Source organism: Gorilla gorilla, chromosome 7, assembly GCF_029281585.2.
Source record: "Gorilla gorilla gorilla isolate KB3781 chromosome 7, NHGRI_mGorGor1-v2.1_pri, whole genome shotgun sequence".
NCBI classification, from domain to species: domain Eukaryota; kingdom Metazoa; phylum Chordata; class Mammalia; order Primates; family Hominidae; genus Gorilla; species Gorilla gorilla.
The window spans coordinates 39285797-39306027 of NC_073231.2; the positions used below are offsets into that span (position 1 = coordinate 39285797).

General features: G+C 38.7%; 1 protein-coding gene across 3 annotated transcripts in view; it reads left to right on the top strand.

The window, feature by feature from the left end:
- The window catches only part of PAG1 (phosphoprotein membrane anchor with glycosphingolipid microdomains 1), a 142194-nt gene that overhangs the window by 47734 nt on the left and 74229 nt on the right, over positions 1–20231 (top strand). The window contains exon 1 of one of the 3 annotated variants that reach the window (XM_063709198.1): positions 17173–17870. The exons of the other annotated variants lie outside the window; for them this stretch is intronic. The gene's annotated coding sequence lies outside the window, so the exon portion shown is untranslated. Of the gene's footprint in view, positions 1–17172; positions 17871–20231 lie in introns of those variants that run through there. 3 annotated transcript variants of the gene reach the window in all.

Here is a 20231-nt window from a genome sequence, read left to right on the forward strand (position 1 = left end):
AATGCTCTGAGATCTCCAGTTTGTCTTTTGCTCCTTGTGTAAGAGCATATACCTACCATAAATCCTGCCCTTAGAGCAGATCAACCTTGACATACTGGTACTTACTGTAAATCCTGCCCTTAGATCAAATTCCTCCTCATTTCCTCTGGAGCATGTGTACCCCTTCCCTGGGTATATAATCCTTGGGTCTGGGGGTCTAATGACGAGGCGATCTGCTTGTCATGTGGCTACCCAAGACCATGCTCCTGTCCGTAAGTTCCCCAATAAAATCACCCTGTAACGACAAGAGGGACTTGTCTGCCTCCTTCTTTGGTTTCTTGACTCCTTCTGTGTTTGGGGGTTGCTTTGCATATATGACCTTTTCATGAAACACCTGGTCATTAATGGAGTGATACTTTCACAGCCAGACACCTGTCACATCCAAATTACTAACATAAGGTGATTTTGAATGCTGGATTTCTAGGATCAACCACAGGTTCTAGTACTTAAAAAAAAACTTTAAAAGAATTTTTTTAGAGACTCCCACTCCGTCTTATGAAAGCTCCATCCTCACCAGTGGAGAAAGAATTTCCCTGTTGGGTCTTTGTGTCTTGCAGGTGGCCAGAGGTGCTCACTGAGGCCTCTCCTGTTCAGTCGCAGAGAGCTCCAGACCAGTCTCTTGAGCAAGGTTTAATGAAGCTGTGGCTGCCTTCCATATTCCTTTTTCGTGTCATGAAAAAAGATACTTCTTTTGTGGGCCTGCCACTTTAGGAATAAAAACCCTCCCTCAACTGCTTAGTACCAATATTGCCCTAAGAAGGAAGTACCTGGCTCTCATGGCCTTATCTGAGCCTCGAATAGAGGAGACCCACACAGGCAGGAATGGCCCTGCCCAGGCCCACCGGGAGAGGTGACTCAGTTCCAAATAGGGCTTTCATTTTAGATACTTAAATTCCAAGTTTCTCATAGTTATTCATGACTAAGAAAAGGGGCAGCTCTGCACTATTCCTTCACTCACATATTTCCTTCCTTTCACTTTTTTCATCATCTTCCCTTTCTCCCTTTATTTAGTGGATTTTTAAAATAAATAAAATGCTATGTGGCATAGCACTTTGCCAAGCAAAAAACTCTCATAATTTCGTAAAATTTTCTAGAATAGATTTTAGACCAGCCATAGTGAAATTTAATTATGGTGCTAATGTGCTTCTGAAGATTCCTGATAAAAGACTTGTGCCCGTAATCCCATCGACTCAAGAGGCCGAGGTGGGAGGATCACCTGAGTCCTGGAGTTTGAGGCTGCAGTGAACTATGTACTCCAGCCTGGGCAAAGAAACCCCATCTCTTAAAAAAAAAAAAAAAAAAAAAAAAAAAAAGATTTCTGTTGAAAAGATAAAGTTAACCCTGTCTATGGTGGCTTTAACTATGACAAATCAGCCAGCAGTAAATTAAATAAATAAATTTTTTTTCTAATGTTTCTTATAAGGGAAGAACCAAAAGATTGAGATTTATGTGAAACATGAAAAATATCTGATAATGGGATAGCTGGAAAACTTAGAAAATTAGAAATGGGTTTGCGATTTCATTCATGTGATCCTTTGCCATTACCCATCTGATGCCCCATAGCCCAAAGGCATGCTGCCAATATGAATGTTTACATGTATTTTTTATAGCTGAATATATATAGTTCATAAAATGTATATATACCATTAAGATGTTGTTAGACAAGTATTAGGCCAAACAGGTTATGTTTGCAGAAAACAAGTGTGAATGCAAGGAGTTTAGTGTGTTCTTAAACTTCTGCTAACAAAAGAACTTCCATTTACTTTAACAGAGTTAAGTTTGCCTCCTGAGTATATGAGAACGTGGCATAGACCACAGATAGCACCTCAGAATTGATGACAGCTGGTGACTATTGCGATGAGTGTGGGTGCTTTTATAGATAACTGAGGTGTTGTTAGCTGAAGTGTCGAGAGTGGCTGGATTGTAATTGTTGACTCATTTTAAATTGCTTTGTTTTATAATCCCTTAATATAATAAATACGTAGTATTTTAAAATATGCCTCAAAGACACCAAAAATGATGAAAACCACTGAATTATGAGACTAAACTGCTCCCTCCCATCCCTCCCATTTACTGTCTATCATCCTTTTCCCATGAAAGATGGCTTTTATAGGTTGAAAGCATAGAGGATGGCTCCTTCTTGTCATTCACATCTCTGCTTAAGGGCTACCTTCTCAGAGAGGACTTCCCCAAGCATCCATGGCTCAGGAAACCCCATAAGACACTCTCACCTTTCCTTTTTTACCTTTTAAATGTTCCCTATCTGATACTTTGGTGCTAGTCTTTTGTCAGTCTTCACCTAGAAGGTGCTAAGACCCCATCTGTTTTGTTCACCCTGTGTCCTGAGTGCCTGGAGCTGTACCTGGCATTGAGTAGGCATTCTTTAGATGTTCCATATGCAGGCTTTCTCCTTTGGACCTACCCCTGTGCCTGACCTTGAGAGCATTTCATCATCATTGCCTAGAATCAGGCCCTTGTTTTGGAATCTGTGGTACTGTATTCTCTGAATTTCTGTCATTAACCAGCCTTTACTCCCTGGTTGCAGCATCTGATTAGCATGATGATAACACAACTACTGTATGTCAACATGATGAGCATTTGTGGCAAGTGAGTCCTATCAAATTTTCCAGCCACAAGAGAGCTTAAGAAAGGTTTTGAGAGAGAAATGTGTAGTCATTTAAGTCTTTCCTATGCTGATGTTAACCCTCAAGATCAATTGGCCAGAATGTTCTGCTCTGATGGTAGACCTAAGTAATAGCATGTTGTAGCTTCCTTTTTTGGTACTGTTATTTAATTTACCCCCATAAGTAATGCTATAAGAAGGAACTCTTTAAGAACACTTCACTTCTCATCCCCCGACTTCCAGCCCAGTAGCCTGAGTCTAATCTTGTTATGTCTGGGAATAGAGTTACTAGATTTTCTGCTAATGGCTGTATTTTGCATGATAATGAATCCAGTCTTTTCTACAAAGTCTACTTCATTTATGCAAAACAGATATAATTTGGAATGTATATGAATGAAGCTATTCTTTCAAGGGAGCAGAGAGGCTGCTGTAGAGCCTGTTAAATACAATTTTATGGGCCCTCATGTCAGGTTAACACAAGCAAATGTTGGTTCTGTGGTCATCAAAGGTAATGCTTATTGGATAGTTTCAGGTAAAACAAAAAACAGCTTTTGAATCTCAGGGCCTTTGCTACTTACTCCCTAATTTAAGCTCAACTTGTTTTCAACCATCTTTCACACTTTGAAGTAGTGACCTCTTATACATTAGTGGCCTCAAAGTATTAGTGAGACTCCTGCTCATTGATTTTCAATAATATAGAGAAGGTATTCCAAACTGGTTCTGGCTATTAACAGAGCAAAGGCAGTAAATTAAATTAGCAGGGGGATATATCAAAAGCCTTTTGTATATGCCATGAAGTCTCCAAAATCTAATCCCTGAGAGAAATTTATTTTGTTCTGGAAAGAATAGCTTTCTTCTATTCTAAAATACCTTTCATTTATAAAAGAATGGATTATTGCCTGTGAATGGAATAGCAGGAATTCTCAATCCTTTAATTTTGCCATCAACTTGCTGTGGTTTATCTCAAAAAAATAATCAACCTATAAGAAAAACATCCGTGGCTGCTCTGCTCTTTGACTTTTAGGTAGAGTTAATTGTATAGATTAATTTAAAAGTTAGATGTACTAATTAATAGTTATACATTTCAGAAGTCCTTAGCTCAGAGTATTTATTGATTTTTGTCTCTTTTGAGTTTTATAAAAAAGCTAGATGCCTGAAAACACTGAATTGTTTTACAATGCTAAGTTAAGAATGAGTAACCCTGCCTTCTTACTAATGGACAAAATTTTGATTTTTTGATCTAATGCCAGTGGTCCAGTGCAGAAACACAAATATTTACTTGCTTAATTTGGATGGATAATCAGATTTTTTAATTATTTTCAGAGGCAGGGGGTTAAAAAAATACTTAGGCTTTTTTTTTTTTTTAGATGGAGTCTCACTCTTTTTGCCCAGGCTGGAGTGCAGTAGTGCAATCTCCGCGCACTGCAACCTCCACCTCCTGGGTTCAAGCAATCTTCCTACCTCAGCCCCCCACAAGTAGCTGGGATTACAGGTGTGCACTCCCACACCCAGCTAATTTTTGCATTTTTAGTAGAGATGGGGTTTCACCATGTTGGCCAGGCTGGTCTCGAACTACTGACCTTAAGTAATTGGCCTCCCAAAGTGCTGGGATTACAGGCATGAGCCGCAACACCCAGCCCCAAAATACGTAGGCTTTTAAAGCAAGATAAGTGTGCTTTAGGGAGACCTTTTTGCAGAGGCTGATTTAGCTATGGGGAGATAATAGACTCCTTCGAGAAGCTAATGAATATTCTAGACTGTCTGAAGAAAGACACATGCACAGAAAATTTGACATAATTGCAGGTAGTTTACAGACCCTCTGAAAGTTGGCCAAGATCCTGTTGGCACCTATCTATAGGACTCCAGGCAAACAAACCCTGACTTACTTCTTCCAAGCAGGAGGTATGTTTAATTTTGTGCTGTAAATACTGGTCTTTCAATTTCTGGTAGTAGCATAGCACCCCAGGCATCTTTGAATTTTATAAAATGCTGTAATATTTTTATCTAAACAGCAACAACATTTACAGTTGGCCCTCTGTATCTCTGGGTTCCACATCCATGGATTCAACCAACCTCTAATTCAAAGTATTCAAAGAAAAAAAAAAGAATGTTTGCCTCTGTACTGAATGTGTACAAACTTTATTTCTTGTTATTCTCTAAACAATGCAGTATATCAACTACTTACATAGCATTTACAATGTATTAAGTATTATAAGTAATCTGGACATGTTTTAAAGTACATGGGAGGATGTGTATAGTTTATATGCAAATACTATGCCTATATATATACTTAAGTACATATACTTAAGTGTCTGGGGATTTTGGTATCTGAAGGGGGTTCTGGAACCAGTCCCCCAGATACCAAGGAACAACTGTATTTAATCCTTTTGCAATGAAGTATATATTTAAGATGCTGACAATTATTAAAGAAATAGTTATATAGAACACTTATTGAGTTAAGAAGATCTATTTTTTTTTGAGACAGGATCTTGCTCTGTTGCCCAGGTTGAGTGCAATGGTATAATCATACCTCAGTGCAGCCTCCAACTCCTAGGCTCAAAGAACCCTCCTGCCTTAGCCTCCCCAAGTAGCTGGGACTACAGGTGCATGCCACGATGCCTGTCTACTTTTTTATCTTTCATAAAGACAGGGTCTTTCTATGTTGCTCAGGCTGGTCACAAACTCCTGGCCTCAAGTGATCCTTTCACTTTGGCCTCCCAAAGCATTGTAATTACAGGCATGAGCCACCAGGCCTGGCCTGAATTTCTAATACCAGCTTTAAAAGATCTTGCTCTGGTGCCCACGTTGGAGTGTAATGGTGTAATCATACCTCAGCGCAGCCTCCAACTCCTGGGCTCAAGTGATCCTCCTGCCTTAGCCTCCTACAGGCACACACCACCAGCTTTAAAAGGACCCCCAAATCAATTCTATTGTTAATTTTCAGTCTGTCTTTCCCCTAAGTGGGGATGTTAAGAAAGAAAATAGTATCAGTTTTTATTACCACTTGCTTGGCATTTTTTTTTTGTTTTTCCCAAGTATTCCTAGTAAATTTTGCTTTATTCTCCTTTATGTACACACATTGAAACCTGCAGAAGGATGGTTTCTTTTCTTTGTGCTGCTGTTGTTCAAAACTGCTATAAGAATCTACAGGTCCCTTTTTGGGTCCATGGTAGATTACGGTTTAACACTCATTTAATCTTAGCAGGAGCTAAGATTAGGATTGGGGAAAAATGAACAAAGAAATCTCTCACCAAACAATTCCTATATATGCACCAAGGTCCAGCTCAAATCTCCCTTCCTCTGCAAAAAAGTTCCCTAATCCCTTCCATGTCACATCTCTTGGCAAGTTTTTGATACCTCCCTTAAGGCAGTATTTACTGTTACCAGTAAATACTCCCTTCTGCTAGACAAGGAGTTTAACTAATGGAACTAGAGTTATTTTTGCTTTTGTTATTGATATGTAAAACAATGGCTACCAAAGGATTTATATATATGGTAGGAAGAAGGACAAGAAAAGTCATTAACTTGAAAAAGGGATTTACGTTATAAGTAAAAGACTGGACTTTGATATTCTAGTACATTTTACCAGTAATACTATTTTTGCAAACATTTCTCAAAAATTTAATAATCACATGAAAAATACTCAGTTATTTTTTTTTATTATACTTTAAGTTCTAGGGTACATGTGCACAACGTGCAGGTTTGTTACATATGTATACATGTGCCATGTTGGTGTGCTGCACCCATTAACTCATCATTTGCATTAGGTATATCTCCTAATGCTATCCCTCCACCCTCCCCCAACCCCATGACAGGCCCCTGTGTGTGATTTTCCCCTTCCTGTGTCCATGTGTTCTCATTGTTCAGTTCCCACCTATGAGTGAGAACATGTGGTGTTTGGTTTTTTGTCCTTGCGGTAGTTTGCTGTGAATGATGGTTTTCAGCTTCATCCATGTCCCTACGAAGGACATGAACTCATCCTTTTTTATGGCTGCATAGTATTCCGTGGTGTATATGTGCCACATTTTCTTAATCCAGTCGATCATTGATGGATATTTGGGTTGGTTCCAAGTCTTTGCTAGTGTGAATAGTGCCAAAATGAACATACGTGTGCATGTGTCTTTATAACAGCATGATTTATAGTCCTTTGGGTATATGCCCAGTAGTGGGATGGCTGGGTCAAATGGTATTTCTAGTTCTAGACCCTTGAGGAATCGCCACACTGTCTTCCACAATGGTTGAACTAGTTTACAGTCCCACCAACAGTGTAAAAGTGTTCCTATTTCTTCACATCCTCTCCAGCACCTGTTGTTTCCTGACTTTTTAATGATTGCCATTCTAACTGTTGTGAGATGGTATCTCATTGTGGTTTTGATTTGCATTTCTCTGATGGCCAGTGATGGTGAGCACTTTTTCATGTGTTTTTTGGCCGCATAAATGTCTTCTTTTGAGAAGTGTCTGTTCATATCCTTTGCCCACTTTTTGATGGGGTTGTTTGTTTTTTTCTTGTAAATTTCTTTGAGTTCTTTGTAGATTCTGGATATTAGCCCTTTGTCAGATGAGTAGATTGCAAATTTTTTTCCCATTCTGTAGGTTGCCTGTTCACTGTGATGGTAGTTTCTTTTGCTGTGCAGAAGCTCTTTAGTTTAATTAGATCCCATTTGTCAATGTTGGCTTTTGTTGCCATTGCTTTTGGTGTTTTAGACATGAAGTCCTTGCCCCATGCCTATGTCCTGAATGATATTGCCTAGGTTTTCTTCCAGGGTTTTTATGGTTTTAGGTCTAACATTTAAGTCTTTAATCCATCTTGAATTAATTTTTGTATAAGGTGTAAGGAAGGGATCCAGTTTCAGCTTTCTACATATGGCTAGCCAGTTTTCCCAGCACCATTTATTAAATAGGGAATCCCTTCCCCATTTCTTGTTTTTGTCAGGTTTGTCAAGTTCAGATGGTTGTAGATGTGTGGTATTATTTCTGAGAGCTCTGTTCTGTTCCATTGATCTATATCTCTGTTTTGGTACCAGTACCATGCTGTTTTGGTTACTGTAGCCTTGTAGTATAGTTTGAAATCAGGTAGCGTGATGCCTCCAGCTTTGTTCTTTTGGCTTAGGATTGTCTTGGCAATGTGGGCTCTTTTTTGGTTCCATGTGAACTTTAAAGTAGGTTTTTCCAATTCTATGAAGAAAGCCCTTTGACAAAATTCAACCTAACAATCAGTTAGGTATTGATGGGACAGATCTCAAAATAATAAGAGCTATTTATGACAGACCCACAGCCAATATCATACTGAATGGGCAAAAACTAAAAGCATTCCCTTTGTAAACTGGCACAAGACAGGGATGCCCTCTCTCACCACTCCTATTCAACACAGTGTTGGAAGTTCTGGCCAGGGCAATCAGGCAGAAGAAAGAAATAAAGGGTATTCAGTTAGGAAAAGAGGAAGTCAAATTGTCCCTGTTTGCAGATGACATGATTGTATATCTAGAAAACCCCATCGTCTCAGCCCAAAATCTCCTTTAGCTGATAAGCAATTTCAGCAAAGTCTCAGGATACAAAATCAATGTGCAAAAGTCACAAGCATTCTTATACACCAATAACAGACAAACAGAGAGCCAAATCATGAGTGAACTCCCATTCACAATTGCTTCAAAGAGAATAAAATACCTAGGAATCCACCTTACAAGGGATGTGAAGGACCTCTTCAAGGAGAACTACAAACCACTGCTCAACGAAATAAAAGAGGACACAAACAAATGGAAGAACATTCCATGCTCATGGATAGGAAGAATCAATATCGTGAGAATGGCCATACTGCCCAAGGTAACTTATAGATTCAATGCCATCCCCATCAAGCTACCAGTGACTTTCTTCCCAGAAACATACTCAGTTATTAAATGTATTTAACTATCAGTTATTGCTAAGATGGAATTAAAGTCAGTTCTTAATTTTTCAAAAAAAAAATGAACCCCAGGATGAATTCATTCATTTCATTCATTTACCAAACTGAATTCTTCAAATGTTTATTTTATACCCTGAAATCAGTTCCTCTTCCTGAATTTCCTATCCCAGTTAATGGCACTGCCGTATGGGCAACATAGTGAGACCATGTCTCTATAAAAAAAAATTAAAAATTAGCCAGGCATGGTGGTACATTCCTGTAGTCCCAGCTATTTGGGAGGCTGAGGCAGGAGGATCGCTTGAGCCCAAGAGTTGTAGGCTGCAGTGAACTATCATTGCACTGCCTCACTCCAGAGCAAGACCCTGTGTCAACAAAAAAAAGAAAAAAAAAGAAATTAATTCAGTGATGAGTTAGTGTCTTGGACAGGGCTGACCTTGGCTTAGTCATTGTATCCTGAATCTATTGATGTGCCTGAAGGTTATAATAATAATAATGGCCACATTGGGTTCTTTCTACACAACAAGGGCAGTGATAAAAGGTTCCCCCTTCTCCCATCCAGTCTTCATCATGAGCTTTTGAAATGTAGGTATGATTGAGAGTGAGGGGTATAGGGCTGACTCCTTGGGCTGGAATCAGACCTCTTTCACCACTTACCAGCTGTGTCACTTAGACATGTTTTCCGGCCCCCTGTACCTTAGTATACTCATCTATAAAACAGATAATAGTATCTCATTCTGAGGATTGATAGGAATATTAATATACTCTTTTTTTTTTCTTTTTTGAGACGGAGTCTCGCTCTGTTGCCCAGGCTGGAGTGCAGTGGCGCACCTTGGCTCACTGCAAGCTCCACCTCCCAGGTTCATGCCACTCTCCTGCCTCAGCCTCCTGAGTAGCTGGGACTACAGGCTCCCGCCACCACGCCTGGCTAATTTTTTAAATATTTTTAGTAGAGAGGGGGTTTCACCGTATTAGCCAGGATGGTCTCGATCTCCTGACCTCGTGATCTGCCCGCCTTGGACTCCCAAAGTGCTGGAATTACAGGAAAATATTAATATACTCTTGAACCCTGTGCCTCATGTTAGCTGTTAGAGCCATTATCCTCATTTTGCAGTCAAGGCATCTGAGCCTCAGAGGTTAAATAACCTGCCCCATTTCTCACACAGTCAGTATGAATCAGAGCCAAGGTTTTGGAACCATCTGTCTGACTGCAAGGCCTTGTATATGGGATATATCCTTATTGAACAGAATGGGAATTCACAATTACATGTTTTCAAATTTCATAGCATAGAAATTTGCCTTATGTACATATGTTCTTCCTGGGTGATCTTGTCCATTCCAAGGGCTTCATTTGCCATCTAATTTAGGGTTGGCAAACTATGACCTGCAAGCTGAATACATTCTGGCACCTATTTTTGTAAATAAAGTTTTATTGGAACACAGGCACACTCGTCCTTTAGCTACTGTTGATGGCTGCTTTCGTGCATTAGTGTCAGAGGTGAGTAGATGTGAGAGATCTTATGGCCTGCAAAGCCTAAAATGTTTACTCTCTGGCCCTTTACAGAAAGCATTCGCATACCCTGATCTTGCTCACTACTTTCAACCTTTCTCATAAGATCTTGATTCCTAAATTTAGCCACCCACCAAATTTCTTCATGCCCTATATCTACCTTAAAATTAACATTTTCCAGCCTGATTTCTTCAAATGTCCATTTCCCACCCTGCAATCAGTTCCTCTTCCTGACTTTCCTATCCCAGTTAATGACACCACCATATGCCCAAGGTATATCTCCCCTTTTTATTGCTCATGCCTGATCTCTTCAAAAGGGCTGTTCATTGATTATCCTAAATACATACACTTTTTGAAGACAGTAACCTAGGCTTTTAAGTAACCAATGCTGATCATTCTAGTATTCTCAGTCCCCATGTGCGATTAGACCAGAAATTCCTTTGACAGTCTGTCAGAAGTTGCTTTAAGGTATATTCAATGAGAAATAACTATGGTCTGTCTCTGTCAAGTAAGCCATGGAAATATGAATCCATTTCTCGACTTTAGATACTGTTTCACAAGTAAGAATTAAAGAATGCTAGAAAGTCAGAACATTGTAAAATTTGTAGTCATTACTCAAATATATGGAAAAGAACACAGTTTTATGATTTATTGAGTTGTCACTTCAAAGTTATTCATCATTAATGTTTTAAAATTAAATCTCTATTCTTTATTCAGGGCCTCATTGGCTGGCAGGGTAAGAAGTTAAAATTCTAACATCAGATTATCATTTTTTTCTTGTTCATCCAAATAATATATTCAGATAATACATTCATGTTCATTCTCATCAATATCACTTGAATATTATTCCAAAGCTCATGATATTATTAACTCTGCATTCTCTTTTATGAATTTACAATTACAATTATGCTATAATAACTGATGAAGAGCACAGAAGAGCATTGTAAAAATAAATAAACTTTGAAATACGAAAGGATTAGTGGGGATAATAAATATCCGCTCATTGTCTTAGCATCTTTGATCTTGGCATTTGTTCTATCCAGCAAATATTTTCATAGTACTTTAATTTCAGTTTCTTTATCTGAAAAATTATGCAGGAGCAGCCTTTGTTTTCCAAAAACAACAGAGATGTTTATAGCATTTAAGTCAAAAGCAGAGATAATAAATTAATTCTAATCCTCTGAGCAAAGACATTAGCTTTTGTGTAGCACAGGGATTTGGGTTTGTTCACACAAAATAATCCCAAGAATGATAGTTCCCTGTGCTCACAATTGATCTTAAAGATTAATATATTTCTGTGGTTAATGATTATGTAATATATTAATAAGCTTCTCCAAATACTTCCTGAAATTTTAATTATCTGTAGACTTTTAAAGCTATATTTTGATCAGACATGTAAAGAAGCAGTGTAGCTCAATCACTGTCAAATTAAGGATGATTTTACATTCTGCTTTAGAGAAAAATGCCACCCACCATCAGTCTGCAAAATAGCTGAAATACTTAGAAGAAAAAAAGTAAGTAGTTAAGGATGGTAAGCTAAAATACTGTCTCAATGCCGTTTTTGTCAACTAGCGTCATGCAGTGGTGGGGGCTGCTGAACTTACAATTTCACTCTGCCTTCTGCTGGGAGTGCAGGTGCCCTTGGCTGGCCTCCCACCTAAGCTAGAGGGTGGCACTTAAAGTCTCGACACAGAGTATCACATAAAAATCACTTTCAAGTCTTTAAATAGGTTTTAGCTGTGAAAATGAAAATTTGGAAACTACTTTCTTCAACAATGAGGACGTGACTAAGGATATAAAAATATTTAATAGTTTATAGTCTTTTTTTTTTTTTTGAGATGGAGTCTTGCTCTGTCGCCCAGGCTGGAGTGCAGTGGCATATCGGCTCACTGCAAGCTCTGCCTCCCGGGTTCATGCCATTCTCCTGCCTCAGCCTCCGAAGTAGCTGGGACTACAGGCACCTGCCACCACGCCTGGCTAATTTTTTGTATTTTTAGTAGAGATGGGGTTTCACCGTGTTAGCCAGGATGGTCTCGATCTCCTGACCTCGTGATCTGCCCACCTCGGCCTCCCAAAGTGCTGGGATTACAGGTGTGAGCCACCGCGCCCAGCCAATAGTTTGTAGTCTTTAAAATGATTTATGCAGGCTGTTTTGAAACATAGAAATGCATTTTTTACATAACTGAAAATGGTACATAACACTATATTTGCTGATGGCAACTTGCTAAATATTTACATAAAATTAAAGATCAAAGGAAACATCAGAGTACAATAGAGTTTAATGTTCATTGTTTTCTCTGTTTTCTATAAAGTTGTTTAACTTTACAAAAATTGTTATGACCTGTTTGTCTTAAGAATGTAAAAACCCTCCTTTTCTCATCATTCTAATGAGAAAGGATGTTCAGTCGTCCTAATGACTTAATTTTTGGAATAAGATCTTTTTATAAATTAGGTCTCTTCTGATGTTTTTATTTTTCTGGGTTGCCAAAATCTTATATATGTGCAATAAACCAAAAAAGGTGGGAAGATGAACAGAAGATTTAGATTTCTAATTAATCGAACACAAATAGAGAAATACCTAAGTAGATGTGCCATTCTATAGAAATTTATGTGACAGTTTGGGGCTGATGGTTTCAAAAATCTTAAGTCATTTTTAAAGGGCATCTGCCTGTGATTCATATAAATTAGGACTTCTCTGTTCTCATTTTTCTATTTCCTCTTATCACATCTAACAGGGACACTAATCCAGTAATGCTCATTTTACATAAGAGCAGAGCCTTCAGGCTTAACTTGGGCATGTGATAGAGCTGGCATCACGTCATCCAGCCCAGCACTCAGTATCAGAGACAGCTTACAGATGGATGGAGAAAAACCTACTGCATAAGAAATAATTCTGCATTCATTAAGAGGCATATATATGTATAAGCTTTATCTCAAGAAAAGTAAAATGTAAGACAAACGTAAAGTCACCATCCTGTAGAGAAAGAGAGTGGTAGAAGAATATGGGCAACTCAAATTCACTTTGGCCACCTTCTCTACTTGTTCAATTCTGTAAGACTAATGATTCTGGGAGGCTGAAGGGAGTGAGTTTGTGTTTCCTTTGGAATGAGCACATGTTCTACTGGCTTCTGCCATCTCATGCAGCAGGAATGTGAGGATGTGATTGCGGAGTTGACTCACCAGCTGATGGACTCAAGCACCTACTTCTCTCCTTTCATTGCCTCAGTGGGTTTCTCTACATTATCTCACTGGGTTTACTTGTCTGTCTGTTTTCCTATCTGGAAGGGATCCAAATGCCTTAAATCCAAATGTATTTACCGCACATGAATTAACTTATAGACAAATACAGATAGAAAAGACTGTGAGTACCATTTTTTTTTTATTTCAGGACTAAGCTTTGGTCTCTCCCATGTCTTATGGCATTTTATGACAGCTACACTTATGAAGAGGTAACTTTATACTAAAATTGTGGCTTGAGAACTGCAACATGGTGCTGGAACCTCAGATCTCTGTGATTTTAGATGCGTAAAACTCAAAACTGAATTTCAAAGAGGGTCTTCTCCAGCCACCTTCTTACCACTCTTCCTGTGAATGTTTAAATCTAAGTTTGCTTTATTAGATAAATTCTGACATTTGGGTATATGAATGAGGTAGACTAATTTGTGTGATTAAATTGTCATTCATTTAATAAGAGGATTAAATGCTTCATTGCAAAATGCCAAAGGATATTTTTAATTTACAGTCTCAATTTTAATTGCAACACTATCATTCTGTTTTGAGCATCGAGGGATAGCAATGAAACATGTCTAAGTTATAAAGTAATGATTATGTTGTATTAATTTTAAGGCAGTTTTCCCTAGTTTTGTTTTTATAGGAAAAATATTTACAAGTTAATTTTTGTTTTTATCCATATATAAAATGAAAATAGTACATTAAACATGCCATCCTGTGTCAAATGGGGCAGACTGGGGGAGAGACCAGGAGAGCAGGGAGGGACCTTCTCCATCCCCAGTCCCAACGTGGTGTTTGTTGTATGGTAGGTACTCAGTAAATATTTACTGAATCTCCAAATGAATGATTAACTACTGGGAGTCAGCAGTCTAGACTGGAGTACCAGCCCTGTTAGTCCTCAGTAATATCACTGAACCTCTCAGTCTCAGTTTCCCCATTTGTAAAGCAGGCATGGCAATGTTTCCTGTCTTTTTAATGGAAGACTGTGAGAATTAAAGGGAAAACGTGGCACATTTTAGAAAACTGGAAAATGGTGATATAAGGAATCCTTTCTAGCATTATTATTTTGCTATGTGCTGCTTGTTAGTGCCCAGTGTTTGTTAGTATTAGCATCCAGTTAGCATTCAACGAATGCATATTTAAAATAAGCTAATGCACTCACAGTAAAATTGAGGACACATTAGCAATTTATCATAAATTATTTGACTTAGCATTTTTTAAACCCTATATTTATTTAGGTATAATTGTAATTCCTTTATGTGCTTAGTTTACTTTTGCATTTTCATAGGTGGACATTGAAAAACATATATAGACAACTAAATCATTATTTTTCTGCAGCATTGTACGTTAATAGCTTTTTGTGTACATGTGAATAGGAGTTGGCAAAAGAATGTAGCACATAATATAAAGGTTTAAGATGTAAGTAAATGAGAAGCTGGCTTATTGCTGTCACTTCTTTGGAAATTAGATTAGGACATATATCACATTAAATTCACTTTTAGATATGTTGTGAAGCTAATGACAGGGCTTTGTTGAAGTGAGGGTTTGTGGGTTTTGATGAAGAAAATCTATCAGTATATGCCTTATCTTTTATTCTTTCTTCTTGCTCAATGTGTAATTAGGTTTGCTCTGCAGGATCACAGTATAGAGCATATATTAATTTTATATTCACCCTGCCTGTAATGATTGTATGCTAGCACTTCTAAGTGACACCAAAAATGCATTAATAAAGTCATAATCGTTAGCCAGAATCACAAGTATTGTAGTCCTAAATTTTGCTTTATTTTCTCTGTATGTCCTTAATTGATGATGTATTAATGATTGAACCCATTTGAGTTTATTTGTACTGTATATTATATATTGCAGTGAAACACTGGGCTGCAAAGACTTATGAAATATAACGCAAAACTTTGTCCAGGCAGGGAGATGGGACACGATCTCAGAACAGCTTTTAAGATCATCTAATAAATGTATGTACGTTTATATATACGAATGATGCTAGCGTCGTTGATGTAAATCATAATAATGACAACCACCCTGAATTTCCCAAGTTCTGAGAAAAACTAAGAGATAAGATAAAATCATTGTCAGATAAGGCTCAAACATCACCCTTGTTATCTGTAAAGGCCAGGCTGCAGGGCATGGTTTATTTGTTCTCCTAATATGGAACCTAGGAATTAAGCACAGGTCACAGCAGCTGGGGCAGGCCTCTCTGGGCCCAAAGAATCAACTCAAATTATTTGCTGGAGGATCAGAGGAGAATTCATATTCATGGATGGTAGCCCTACTCCCTACAGAGAGAAGGCAAGAGCTGAGTCCAGGAGATGCTTCCCCAAATTGCCCATTAGACATGTATGTCACTCAGTCTCCCCTTGGGTAGAGTAAATGAAGAGATGGAAAGAGAGGTATTATATGCTAGAAATGTGTAGGGAAAAAAGAATTTTCCCCCAATATAAGACAGGTAATATAATATTTGATGTCAAGTGAACTGGGCAGAATCTAAGAGCAGAAGGAAAAGAACAAGCCTTGCTAAAAAGGACAGTCAGGACTTAGAGCTAAGTGGTCAGGGGAGAAGGGGGAAGAACATTCCAGTCATGAATGGTATCAGCAAAGGCGCAAGCAGGGATGGTGAGTTTGTGTTGGAAAGAAGTCAAGGCTGGTGAATCAGGTTACAGAGGGCTGGAAAGTTCTAACCACAGGAACTAGGGAGTTCCTTACCCAAGGAGCTTTCGGAAATGGTGCATTTGAGTACTTCCTTGTGAACATGTGTAGGAGAGGTTTACTTTTTTCTTTATCCTAGAACACTGAACTCTAACAATGGTTTTCATATATTTGCATGATTCTCTCTCTAGTTTATCTTGGCTAATTACATTTAACTATGGGCTCTCCAATTACATGTTGAACTCAATGACTAATCATCAGATTTCGATAGCAAAGAGCCTATAATTTCCTGAGTGTATGACCTATGTAAGGATATGTTGCAGAGAGAAGCTGTTTCCTTTACCATAGTAAAAATTTGTTTGTGGTTACATTAGAAGCTACCTCTAAAAGACATTTAGCTCTGAGATAGTTTTTAAAATTGAAGTTTGTAGTGTGTGTCCATCTGAGTGGGCCCTATGGAATCCTGCTTACCAGGTCATGCCCAGATGCATGAGACAAGAGCCTTTTGATTTTAAAGGCTTCTGTTTCTGTTTAAGTGATTATTGTATACATTCCTCCAAAATAAAGACTTTTCTCAAAAGAAGACATACATGCAGTCAACAAACATATGAAAAAAAGCTCAAAATCACTGATCATTAGAGAAATGCAAATCAAAACCACAATGAGATACCATCTCACATCAGTCAGAATGGCTGTTATTAAAAAGTCAAAAAACAGATGCTGGCAAAGTTATAGAGAAAAAGGAATGCTTTTCCGCTGTTGGTGGGATGGTAAATTAGTTCAACCATTGTAGAAGACAATGTGTTGATCCCTCAAAGACCTAGAGGCAGAAATACATTTAACCCAGCAACCCCATTACTGGGTATATACCCAAAGAAAAGTAAATTGTTCTATTATAAAAATACATGCACACATATGTTCATTGCGGCACTATTCGCAATAGCAAAGATATGGAATCAACCTAAATGCCCATCAGTGATAGACTGGGTACAGAAAATATGGTACATATGCACCATAGAATACTGTGCAGCCATAAAAATGAATGAAAACATGTCTTTTGCAGGGACAGGGATGGAGCAGGAAACCATTACCCTCAGGAAACTAATACAGGAAGAAAAAACCGAATACCAAGTGTTCTCATTTATAAGTGTGAGCTGAATAATAAGAACACATGGATACGTGGGGGGAACAGCATATACTGGGACCTGCCGGAGGGTTGGGGGGTAGGAGGAGGGAGAGCATCACGAAGAATAACTAATGGATGCTGGGCTTAATACTTAGGTGATGGTATGATCTGTGCAGCAAGCCACCATGGCACACGTTTACCTGTGTAATAAACCTGCACATCCTGCACATGTATCCCTGAACTTAAAATAAAAATTGGAAATTTAAAAAAAAGACCTTAGAAACGGGGCTTCCAAGAGTGGTCACAATCAATTACAGGATTACTACATAGATTTTCTTATTCCGTGCATTAAATTATGTTTGCCCAAAAACAATGTTACTAAAAAGAAAAACATTTTAATATGAAACTTTGCTATAGGTCTGTCCTGTACCCATAAAGCAATTGTTAACTCTTTGCTGAATGCTTTGGGTATCAAATGGTGATAAGAGAAGGGGGAAAGGGCACATCAGCTGCCTTTCCTATCACTGAGGAGTTTGAAATTTCACTGGGGAGATGTGACAAGTATTCACATCATAGGTGGTAAAAACTAAACAGTTTATGGATAAACACCAGGATGCCTGCTTTTAGTCATCCAATGCTTCATTTATTCAGAAGGCTTGCTAAACAGTTTGCAAAGCATTAGAGATGCATTATTTTGCCTGATACACTGTCAAATATCACTGCCTTGCACAGAGGTCATTGGATTCACTCTGGAACTGATATCCTCTCCAAGACCAAAAGCTTGGTAAGTTTTTAGGATTCTCTTCTTGGCTGTCATTTTATCATCTGTAAAATGAGGGCTTTGGAACCAAATGAATGTCTTAGTTCCTTCCCGGCTCTAATATTTACCAACTTAAGAGTATCCCTGATGACACAGAGAAAAAGAGGAGAGAATCAGGATAATGTAAGACAAAAGGAAAGTTGTGAGGTCGAGTTATGCTGTTACACGCCCAATGCTGAAGCAATGGGATGGTTCAGAGTAAATGGGCCTGACATGAGAGATCCTTATCTGTCAAGTTTTCTTTCAGATACTATAAACATTACAGGCTGCAGTATTTTTCTTTTTTATTAATGCAGAAGGTCTATTTTGTTTTGTCTGTGTGGATGTTTGCTTATGAAAGAATTGGCTTGTTTTAACAGAAATCCTTTTAGTTTGGGATGGGTTGAATGAACCACTCTTTTTTAAAGAAACAACTTATTGAGATATAGTATCTTTCACATACTGTACAATTCACCTATTTAAAGTATACAGTTCAGTGGCTTTCAGTATATCCAGCTGTGTAACCATCACCACAATCAATTTTAGAACATTCTCATAACTCCAGAAGGAAACCCCTCACCCCTAGGCTGTCACCCCACCTCCAATTTCCCCATCTCACCCTCCTTCCAGCTCTAGGCAACTACTGATCTACTTTCTGTCTCTAGTGAGCTGCTCTTTAATGAAGGAGACAGTCAGTGGACATCAGAGACTAAGCACCATAGTGCAGCTTTATCCAGACACATCTATTTAATGGTTGGAGCTGTTAGAGTTTGCAGTAGCTGATGGCAAAATCTAGTTTCTAAGTGATATTGACCAGAAGAATGAATGTCATCAAAAATAACAACCTGAAAATAGCCACAAATTCAGTGCTTAGGAGAGTACTCTTCAGCCATTATCAGTGGAGTGCTTCAGTCACTTGCAGTCAGCCTGACATACTCTACCTCATTACATGAGACATGTTTAACAAAATAAAAAATCATGGTACGTTTCTTATAGTTGTTATATTTTTATGGCACTGGTGTATGGTTCACCCAGCGAAATCCCACTTTGGACATTCTGTGTGTGGTGACTTTGCTAGGAGATGTTGAATGGCTCTGCTTTCAAGGAGCAGCATAGGAGTGAGTGATAGGTATGCATAAACAAGCAAGTGCAAAATAGCATCAAAATACTCCAGGTGCAGCATAGGGGGCACTTACAAGGACAGCCAGTTATGCCCGGGGAGACTGGTGGGGAGGGGGGTGCCAGAAACAGCTCATGGAGAAGGTGGAGCTACAGATAAGCAATGGAACACTAGTCATGCTTAGGGAATGTGAGAAGCAAACTTAGGTGGAGGGACCAGTGTGTTCAAATGCACCGACATAGGAAACATCCTAGAGCCTTTGGATGTGAGCAGATAAGACAGTAGGGTGGTTACAGGAGAGGTTGTGAGGAGGATTCTGAGGCTGTGCATCAGTGTGTGAAAGGGTCCATGTGAGATCCCTAAGGAGTTGGACTTGACCCACTGTTTTAGTTTCTTGTGGCTGCTGTAACAAAGCAAGCAAATTGGGTGGCTTAGAACAGTAGAAATGTATTCTCTCCCAGTTCTGGATGCCAAAAGTCCAAAATCAAGATGTCAACAGGACCATGTTCCCTCTGAAGCCTGCAGGGGATGGATGTTTCCTTGCTTCTTCCTGCATCTGGTAGCCTCAGGCATTCCTTGGCTTGTGGCAGCAAAATTCCAGCCTTTGCCTATGGCTTCAGATGGCATTTCCCCTGTGTCTCTTCACATCTGCTTCCCTCTAGGCACATCTGTTTCTGTATCCAAATTTCCACCTTTTATGTAAGAACATCAATCCTAATGGGTTAGGGCTTACCCTAATGACCTCATTTTAACTTGATTACCTCTGTAAAGACCCTATTTCCAAATGAAGTCACATTCTGAGGTACTGGGGTTAGGACTTTAACATTTTTTAGGGGACAAAATTCAACCCATTACTGCCCCCAGGCATTCAGATGTTACTGCAGGGAAGTCAAGTGTTAATATTTGCATTTTAGAAAGTCGCTTGGAAAGTTGTGTGGAGGATAAATGCAAAAGGGGCAAGAGTAGTTGGGAACCTCTTGGCCTTGACCGTTCAAGAAGCCTTGTGGGCTGTTTACTTTATCCTTCACACTCCAGATTCTTCAAGTTTAAAAAGAGGAAGAAAAAGAAATCTGCACATCCACAGCAAAACCAGAAAGTCAGGGAGAAATACCACCAGTGGAGAAGGATATTTAAGAATTCCCAGAAGGTACTAAAAGAAATGAATTGATTGGTGGTGAAATCCAGAAGAACAAAGGGTTATATTCCCTTTTACCATTACGTACTGT